At 40.2% G+C, this 9626-nt stretch overlaps 2 non-coding genes across 2 annotated transcripts; both read right to left on the bottom strand.

The window, feature by feature from the left end:
- Positions 1-5199: 5199 nt before the first annotated feature.
- trnat-agu (transfer RNA threonine (anticodon AGU)) lies at positions 5200-5288 on the bottom strand. The gene is given in 2 exon segments: positions 5200-5235; positions 5251-5288. It is a non-coding gene; the product is annotated as a tRNA-Thr (tRNA).
- A 3185-nt stretch (positions 5289-8473) lies between these two features.
- trnap-ugg (transfer RNA proline (anticodon UGG)) lies at positions 8474-8545 on the bottom strand. The gene has a single exon. It is a non-coding gene; the product is annotated as a tRNA-Pro (tRNA).
- Between the last annotated feature and the right edge of the window lie 1081 nt (positions 8546-9626).

Below are 9626 nucleotides of genomic sequence, written 5' to 3'. Positions count from 1 at the left end.
TTGGGTTTTTCTTTGGCGGTTAGAGCTTTAAGGTGCATTACCGCCACCTGCTGGACTAGATGGTTCTTAAACTAAAACTAGAGATTTAAAAGTAATTTAACTAACTAAAAACAAAGACAAAATGTGTCAGTGTGTTATATTCATGAACATAAACATCAGATGGCTTCAGCTTACCCTAACCCCCATTTATTTAAGAGGTTTTGCTTTCTGCAGGCCGCCACAGTCAATAAGTTTGTGTTGTTTTGCCTGATTTAATAAAGGTTACACTGACTCACTTCTCTATCAGCAGATCCAAGTGTGACATTAGCCATAATTTCCCAGGAGGGTACTTGGGTTTGGAGTCACAGCACAGTTTTCAGATTAATTAATGGGCTTCAGTACAGCCTGATAATTACAGGCATTCAAACTGCCTGTAATTCTATGGCATTCTGTCTCTATGAAGACATTAGATCTTACATATTTCTTGGTTAAAACCACATTCAACTCCTGAACAATAAGCCTGCAGCTGCAATGTTGAGGCAACTAAGAGTTTTGATAAGCATTTTCCAAAACTCTCATCCAATTAATTCTCCTTTACAGATTGTATAACTTTCACTTTTTACAATAAGAATTCTCCAACAAATGTTTAGAAGAAAATTATTTTGCTTTCATTTGTTTTGATACTAACTGAAACCACAAAGCTCCAGTTTCACACCCCAAACTAACCAACTGTAATGCTTCTTTTCATCAGCACAATAGTTTTCAGTTTTCAATTTCACATTGGTCTATATTCCCCACATCCTGTCATGTCCTTATCCTCGTTGGGAATCAGAGATATGAATATAATCAATTCATTAATTAACAATTGAATTCCACGCATGTGTTCATCCACAGCAGCTGGACAATAAAGTTTATTTTGACTCTGATACTGCAGCAGATCTCTCTGATCCATTTCCGGTTATCACTTCAAATAGAAATGAGGCTGTAGAGGTTTGGTGCGTGCAGAAAAACAGCTGCAGGGCTGCTGAAAAGACTTTTCTGCTCCAACTTTCTGCGAGCAAACGCTCAACTTCTCCCAGCGTGTTGAGCTAATGATTAGTTGGTGTTTTTCTCCAAACACTCGCTCACTCTTCTCTCAACGTGTTCACAATAAACTGTGAACAGACACCGAGGAGAGCAGCAGAAGACCTCATTCAGGAGCTAAACTCAAGATTAACTGAACTCACATTAAAGTTTGCTCGGTGCTTACCTTTAGATGAGCCCACAAACTGCGAGACACTCTACTGTGGCAACACCACCAGTTTATAAAGAAAAAGAGACGACAAAGAAAAGTTTTTTCTTTCCAGAAAAAGCAGCAAAACAAACTCAGTGAGGAGGGAAACCTCTCAGACAGACCCAGACCCCTGCACAAAGTGCTGTTCAGACAAACTCATTTATATTTCATGTTTTGCAGTGTGGCACACCACTACCAGGCGAGCCATCACACTTCCTCTTTATGCCACAGTACAGGAAGTGTCAGCTCGAAGAATTTTATTTATTTTAATTTTTTAATTCATCTATTTATTTTATTTTAAGTGTGAAAATTAAAACACATCAGATTGAAAACCTCAAGCAAAACAACCGATGAAGCTGCATAAACTGGTAACACATATATACAAACAAATATATAAATTAAGTACATTAAACACAGGCGATAAAAATTCGAAGCTAAAACAACCAAAACTTATTAAACTTTAGAAACTAAAAAGAATGAAAACCTTCATGAACGTGATGAAAAGTGTTTCATGTCAGAAACAAATGTAATAATATTCAGGACAAACATTTGCAAGCTGAAGTAGCTGCATCCAAGTCAGTCAAGTTTAAAATCACCTTAAATCCATTAAGTGAGATCAGTTCCTTCAGTTTTTGTTGATTTCAGTTGATTCTAAGAGGAAGGAGCTGAAAATCTGAACACTCTTTTTCCAACACAACACCTTTAACACTGAGTTGGTGGTGCGGTATCTTTCTACACCTTTGTGGGGCGCTCAGGCTACGTCCTGGTGTGTGTCGGTTTGTGTGTCATTAGTGGGTGGGCGTGTGTGAGAATGACTAGCCTGTGTGTGATCGTGCATGGCCTGGGTCCTGTGGGACATGGTCATGGAGGCAGATGTTCTTGGGCGCCTGGGGCAGGCTCGTACAAAGGGGTGGTCGGCCACTAGTGGAGTCAGCTGCCCCTGGCCTGTGGTTCTCTGGGATTCTCAGCCTTCGTCTGGGGGAGCCCCATCTGGGGCTCCTGGGGCCATTATTGCAGCTTCCCACCCTCATCATCAAATACAATTGTGACAAAGACACACACTCATACTCTCTCTAACAGACAGGCCGCAAGATGATTGTTGATTTATGTATCTGTGCATTTATCTTACATGTGCAGTGGTTGTCGATACATTGAGTTTTTCTATTTGTAAACATATTCGTAAAAATAAATCAAGAGACATAGTGAGACGTAGACTGTGACAACACAAGCTTGACACGGGGTCTCATACTTTGACTGTGAGTATAGAGGATTGTAGCTCAAGTTAACATGGAAAGATAGAGGTCTAAGGTCTGTAAAACCTTTGGATGTTCAGTCTCTGACAGAAGGTTTGGAGACATGTAGAAAGTTAGTTTTGAATTGGTGAAACAAATATTTTATTTACAGTTTCTCAAACACAAGGCAGATAATATTCTTCATGTACATTATTTTTTACAAATACTGGAAGAACAACAAACTGAAACAAAACACATTTTCATGAATTCATCTCTTGATGTTATATACAAAACTTCTGAATGTGTTCTCTCTGATTTCCCAGTATGTGTTTTGGATCGACTAAAATGTATTTACAATAGCCAGAGTCTGCTGAATCCAAATATTTCTTAAATCCAACGGTTAAAAATAAAGGGCCGAAAATTCACCACCCATTTACTGGAAGAGATCAAATCTGAGACTCTGTTATGTTGAGCTACATGAAGACAAGAAGATTCAAACTTAATACAAAAAATCTGATATACATTACAATATTTGTAATTAAAGGATCATTAGCTGCTGGCAAGGCTCTCCACTTGCTCCTTCAAAACTTGTGTTGTGAAAACCCAAGTTTTTGTTGTTCATACCGGCAACAGGGTTGAATTCATAATTGCCGTTGCCTGGTGGCATCGACCAGCCAAACAACTGGGGTGAGGTGGGGAAGGTCCATTGAGGTCCAGCCGCAAAATTGCCCACAGCCTGATAATTTGCACCACTTCTGATTAAATTGGTCTCCAGGTGCTGGGTGTACTGCTGCTTGAGTGGGGGCTGTCCCTCTCCCTGAAACTGAATCACAGACAGCACAATCAGTAAAAGTACAATACAAAGTTCTTGTTTCAAATTATACTCAATATACATTTCAAATGAAATTAATGAATGAATTACCCAGATGTCTGAATCAAAGTTTAATAATAGGAGATACTTACATGAAATGGGACGCCCTGATTGAGATGCTGAGGATGTGAACTCCTCCTAAACTTTCTCCTTCTGTTTTGAAACCAAGTTTTTACCCAAAGATGGAAGAAAATAGAAAACATCTAATCGGTACAATGGAGACAAGATTGAACACGAATTCAATTTCTTATGTTCAGTAAGCTGAAAAACACTCACCTGTTTGTAGGTCAGTCCTGTCATCTCTTCCAACTATTTAATCTCTCTTTGCTCAAGCTAATGTTTCAAATTAAAGACAAGAATATTTAACTGTCTCTCTGTGAACACCACCCGGGCCTTTCCTTTAGGTTTCTCTGGAGCAGTGCTGGGATTGTGCAGAGTGGCAGTGATGTTACCATATTGGCTTCTTGGGACAGCAAAAACCTGTTTCTGCTCTGAGACAGAGCTGGAAACAGCCTCAGAAGTATCACCGGTTTTGTTGCTCAGCTCCTTTTCAAGAGCACTCTCCACCCGTGTAGCGAGTTCTTCCAAGGAACGACTCCCTTCAAGGGAGACAGGGACATTTCTCCCATTGAAACTAGACCAACAAGCCAAACAATTCTTTGTGTCATTTTCCCAAAGTCACACATCAGAGTTAAAAAAAATGAAGAAGAATGTATGAAAGATTGTTTTGAAAGCTCAGAAAGTCAAGTTTCTGTGTTTGATTCTAGTTTTTATTCTAGGATTAATTCCATAGAGATTGTGCACAGTGTGATGTAAAAAAGTAGAAGCTAAAAGTAAAAATAGTCATATAAAAATAGTATTTTATATTCACTTCTGGATTTAACAGGAATCCAGTGGAGAAAAGTCAATAGAAGAGAAAAATGCTCTGTCTTTCTGTTTCCTGCCAGTTTTTCTCTGAAGCTAAATGCTTTCCATGGAGTTTTTAGGACATCCTGATAGTAACAAATTATAGTAACAGGGAGGCGGCAAAGTCTTAAACAGCAAATGGGCTCATCTGGGATTTGAACATAAGAAACTCAAACTGAGGATCATCCCCAAAAACCAACAAGTCACAGGAAACAGCCACATTCTCCTTTTTAAAATCTCACATTTCAGTGCAACAGTTTCCAACAATGGCGGCCTCTACTAAGTTTAAATATTACTCTTATTTATCTTTCTGCGTCACAAAATAAACTTTTAACATATTTTCAGGTGAGAAAGTAGCCGTATAAACTTCAAATATCTATTTGGTTTATCAAGACATCGCATATTTGCAAAAGTGCTCTGACGTTTTCGGAGACGTCTGTTACCCAGTCATTATCGTGATGTGCTCGCGTTGATCCACATCACGTGGGTCTATACTTTCAGTTCTTTTGTTCATATTTAACACAATAAAAATGCAGACATAAGTGTGCACATTAGTTTTGACTGCTAGTGAAAAGTGTTTTCTTTACAAATAACTCTCTCACTGAACTAACAGCCAATCACTCAACAGGTTTGCGCTCTCTGCTCATATTGCCTTCATATTAAATCATTTTGTGCTTTTTAAAGAACTTATTTTAACATTGCACTCAACAACAAACAAATCCTGCCTAACAACAAAAGTAACTTGAAAGGTCAAATAGCATTATATTTCTTCAGGTCAATATACGGGCTGCAAGTAGGAGCGAGGTAAGCGGAGAGAGTCCCAGGTATTTAAACACCAGTGGGATGTGTCCCTTAAAGGAATCCAGACACTCATCTTTCAAAGCTCCTTAGACTAACAGGCCCTGGATGACTGAGAACAGACAAAACTACTAACTTTTAGGCACTGCTGGGAGTTGAACCCAGGATCTCCTGTTTTCTAGTTTAACATTTACTAGACAGGCACTTTAACCAACTAAGCCACAGTGCCACATACACTACCACACGGATGAGTACCTGATGAACACTGAGAAAACCTCCAAACATCAAACCAATTTGAGCCTAAACAGAAACACATGAAAGGTAATCTTGTTTCTTATATTAATCACCAGAGGTTGTTGCATCAAAAGAGACGACACCTGTCAGCACGGATAAGATCTTGGAGAAGCTTACGGCTGCCGTGAACACTCAGAATAAGACCTCTGAGAGAAAATTGGATTACATCTTGGAGAAGCTCACTGCGGTCGTGAGTTCTCAGAATCTGCTCTTTGAGCACAAGAAGGACAACATCACGGAGCGTAAGTTTGATAACATCATGGAGAAGCTCACGGCTCTCCAACAGGAGATTGAGAGACCAGTGTCAGACTGTTAGAAGAGCTTTGAAATTCACATGAGTTGTTCGCACTAAAGTAAAAAGCACCATCACTTCATGCGGCTACCACTTCGGCACGAGCTGTGGTCTCAAGGCTGGAGCTGAACAAAAACACCCTGATAACAGACTGTGCTTAGACTGTTTCTTCCTATTCTAAGGCCGCCTGGGTTGGCTGGAAGACTGTTTACTTAGCCTGGCAGGGCGAAGGACACTGTCTCAGCTGAACTCTGGACACACACACACATACACATACACTGATACACACTCATCCCCCCTCCCTTTCCAAACGCCTTCCATGCTTGTCCCCTCCCGGGGAAGATGGCGGTCGACTGGACCAGCGCAGACATGCTGCAGGACCGGATGCGCTGTCTACTCCGGCTCTCTATTACCCTTTACCCGCCCCTGTTGCTTGTCTTGTGTTTCTATGGTGTGTTGACAGTCATGTGCTTTTTGTGCTGAGGTGTTTTTTCTGTTATCAAACTGATCTCCCTGTTGGAGCTCAATCTGGGGGGAGTTCTTTTTTCTCCTCGTCTTTCCTCATGTTGTGTATTTTCCATTGTTATACCTCTCTGACCTGTCTTCCCCATGTGATGTTTGTGTAATGTATGTATGGTCAGAAGGGTAAGATGGCGCTGGTACGGCTGGTAGCCTTAACCCAACTTCCCTCGGGATGAATAAAGTATGATCAATCAATCAATCAATCAAAGTCAGGGGTTAAAAGTGGGACGGTGGTTTTGTTTTGCTAACTCTCCACGACACTCTAAACTTCAGGCAACTTCTATAAAGTATTTCAGTTGACAAAAAACTATTTTCTCTAAAACTTGGAAAGAAAAGGCAGCTTTGAAATCGGTCTATAATTAGCTAAAACTGTGTGATCAAGCCCAGGTTTTTTTAAGCAGTGGCTGCACTACTGCATGTTTGAAAATTGCAGGAACCACACCAGAAGACAGACTGCTGTTAATAATGTCAAGGACAGACTGCCCTATACTAGGAAAGATTTCTTTTAACAATTGTGGAGGGAAAGGATCCTGGGGGGAACCTGCGGGGTTAATATGGCGCCCCACATCCTCTGAAATGGAGAGAGTCACAAGCTCAAACTGAGCAACATCAGCAGTGCAAGGCACAGAGACAGAGGGCTCAGAGTCAGGAGCTGTGATAAGAGCCCTGGTGGTGCCGACCTTTTCAATAAAAGGCGATCATCATGTCTGGCGATCATACCTCAGCAGAGACTTTGTTTGCTGAATGACACAGGTCAGAAATAATAAAAACAGAAACAAACTTGGGAGTGACAGACGAGCAATCACACACACCGGCGCCATCTTGTTACCAGTCAGGTGTGAAGAACAGTTAGACCAAAGGTTCATTCAAGACTTTTTATGTGAAGGGAAGGATTTTAAACTGGATTCTGGATTTATCAGAAAATCAGTTCCATTCAACACTTTAACATTCCATTTGCACAATGTACATTTTCAGATTTTTGATATAAAATTTCCAGACTTTTAAAATTAATTTACTTATTGTATATAATGTCTTTTTTTGCACAGTCAAAGGAGCAGTTCAGGAGACATTTCATTTCTGTATTTTTTTGTAATTTAATGACTATGCATGTGACAAATAAAAAATCTTGAGTCTTGAATGTCATGCTGTCTCTTTCTAGGCCCTGCCTGTACTCTCGCTCCAGCATTTTGGATCAGCTGAAGGCTTTTGAGGGAGTTTTTATGACATCTGAAAAATAGCAAATTACAGTTGCCCAGGACTTCCATGAACAGTTCAACAGCAAAGCCCCAAAAACCAAACAGGCTCATCAGGGATTTGAACCCAGGACCGCTTACACCCAAAGTGAAAAGGGAAAAGCTTCCTTAGGCATTTTCCAGGTCACGGCGGAGGTGTGCTCGCAGGCCGAGGAGGAGTGAGGTGCTGAGGCTGCTCCTGCTGCTCTCCAGCGAACCCCAGGTGGCTGCTCTCAAACCTGCCCACAGCAAAGAGGAGCAGCTTCAACTACACGTTTCAGAGATTGTCACAAATAAGCTTTCGTCTAATTTTCAGATGATCACTTTTAATTTTAAATTAAGAACCAATTTAGGTGGGTTATTTAGAGCTTCCAATGAGGTGCATGTGTTTAGATCATGGCGGACAAAAAAGAGTACCTGAAGAAAAACCCTGCAACATGGAGCATGCACCCACCTGCAATCAACACAGTGGCATGAGCATATAGTCATACAGATGAGCATGACAGCGTCAAGCTTTATAACCAGAAACCTTACACCACAATTTAAGTCAAATTTTGACCCTAAAATCTGAATTTTGCAGTGGAAATCATCACATAATTTTTATTTGTAACATTTTATTTCACTTGGTACATAAGTTACATGTGTGTATAATGCACTGAAAGAGATTCCTTTGTGGTACTGAAGTACTAATGTTTACTGATGTTTATTTTTGGCCCTTTTGTGTATCAGTAAAAACTGATGTGCGTTTTTCCACATGCATTTTGTTAATGTCGTGTCAGAGAGTTACACATTTATAATATATGATACATAACTGTGTATTGTAGTAGTTCTGTGTACAAGTTTGAATTGAATCCGCTTATTTAATATAAAATAAAACTCTGTGTTATCTTGTTAGGCCAACATGAATAACAAATAATTATCGTAGAAAAACTTGTTGGAGAATTCAAATGGTAAAAATAAGAACAAGGCCGATGACATCATTCATATCAGATCTGTTAGCTGTCCCTGTATGAGGTACTATGGGAACATGTGTGAACAACATGCGGCAGCTGAGAGGCTCTGTAGACAACAAGTGGGCTCGTCCAGGATTTGAACCCGGGACCTCTCACACCCAAAGCGAGAATCATACCCCTAGACCAACGAGCCACACAAACATTCAAGCAAGTCTTTTTACACAAAGTCACACAGATGAAGAAGAATGTGTGAAAGATTGTCTTGAAAGCTCAGAGAATCATCTGTTTGTGTTCTTGATTCTAGTTTTTATTCTAGGATTAATTCTGTAGAGATTTATTGGATATACTGTAAGGACACATTCACAACTGTAGGTATATGATTCGCTCATCTTGTCCGTGTGGCCCTGGGTTCAAATTCCTAATGAGTTCCTGAAGTGACAAGCTTATTGACTGTGTTTACTCTTCTCTGTATTATTCTATTCATGAAGAATATAATCTGTGTTACAACTGTATGTAAATGTCTCACATACATCTTGTTTGGCCACAACTTTTACTTACCCATTCACCACTACAATCATTTAGTCCAGGACCACCCAGTCTGGGAGGCTGGGTGTGCAAAAACAAAAACAAGCTCATTGGGACTAAATCCTGTGCTTTCCTGGACAACTCCTTGACAAAAGCTACTGCTCAGAATCTTGGGATAAATTTTGATCAGTCTCTGTCTTTTGATGCTTATATCAAGTCTGTGACCTGCTCCTGCTTTTATCATTTAAGAAATACTGCTAAACTTAGGACTATTGTCTCCATGGAGGTGAAATGGAGATGCTTGTCCATGCCTTCATCTCCTCCCGGTTAGACTATTGTAATGCACTCTTTTCCTGTCTGTCTAAGGCTACCTTAAATCATCTTCAAGCGGTCCAAAATGAAGCAGCAAGGCTTTTACCCACAGTAATAATTTTGATGGATATTTCTCACTGACACACTTCTTTGACTTCCTCTAATAACAAATGATACTGTACTGCTTTCACGTCAAGTAGATATGTGTCAGATGTTCTTCATTGAACCTCCTTCTCTGGTTGTTTCATTCAAGCATTCATCAGTTACTCATCTGAGTGGCAGTTTATGTGGCACATTAGCTTAGTTGGTTAAAGTACCTGTCTTGTAACTGGAAAGTTAGAAAAGAGGAGATCCTGGGTTTAACTCCCACCAGTGGCTAAAAGATAGAAGCTTTGACTGTTCTCAGTCATCCAGGGCCTGTTAGTCTAAGGAGCTTG

This window comes from Oreochromis niloticus, unplaced genomic scaffold (genome assembly GCF_001858045.2).
Source record: "Oreochromis niloticus isolate F11D_XX unplaced genomic scaffold, O_niloticus_UMD_NMBU tig00008064_pilon, whole genome shotgun sequence".
NCBI lineage: Eukaryota > Metazoa > Chordata > Actinopteri > Cichliformes > Cichlidae > Oreochromis > Oreochromis niloticus.
The sequence above is the reverse complement of the archived record's forward strand: the minus strand, read 5'-3'. Positions and strand labels throughout refer to the sequence as shown.